Genomic DNA, 491 nt, shown 5'->3' with positions numbered 1-491 from the left:
CGGGCCACAGCAGAGAGCTAGACTGGAAGAGGAGCAACCGGGACAGAATCCGGCACCCCGACCAGGACTAGAACCTGGGGTGCCAGTGCCGCAGGCAGAGGATTAGCTTAGTGAGCCACGGCACTGGCCAGATTAGACTTTTTAGTCATTGTTATTCATCTTTTACTTTATCCAACTAATCACAACTTTTCCTTAGAATTTCTGTTCCTATACTAGTGAAGATTGCCCTCGCCTTTCTCTGAACTCTCTAGCAAGTACTTGTCTGTCCAAAGTTACACTTTAGGTATCAATGATCTAAAATTCAATGAGGGAACAACTAGGCCCTCTTCTGTCTCCAAAATTCTTTGTCATACTCCTTGAAATGCTTTACCAAAGTGCGTAAAACCACAGCATTAGAAATATTTACTTATTGAATATGTATCATACATTAGTAATATTGAGTCAATGTTAAATTTTTTGAATTTGATAATTTAGTAGTATGGTTATGTAGG

Source organism: Oryctolagus cuniculus, chromosome 12 (genome assembly GCF_964237555.1).
Source record: "Oryctolagus cuniculus chromosome 12, mOryCun1.1, whole genome shotgun sequence".
In the NCBI taxonomy this organism is placed as follows: Eukaryota; Metazoa; Chordata; class Mammalia; order Lagomorpha; family Leporidae; genus Oryctolagus; species Oryctolagus cuniculus.
This window is presented reverse-complemented; position numbering follows the sequence as displayed.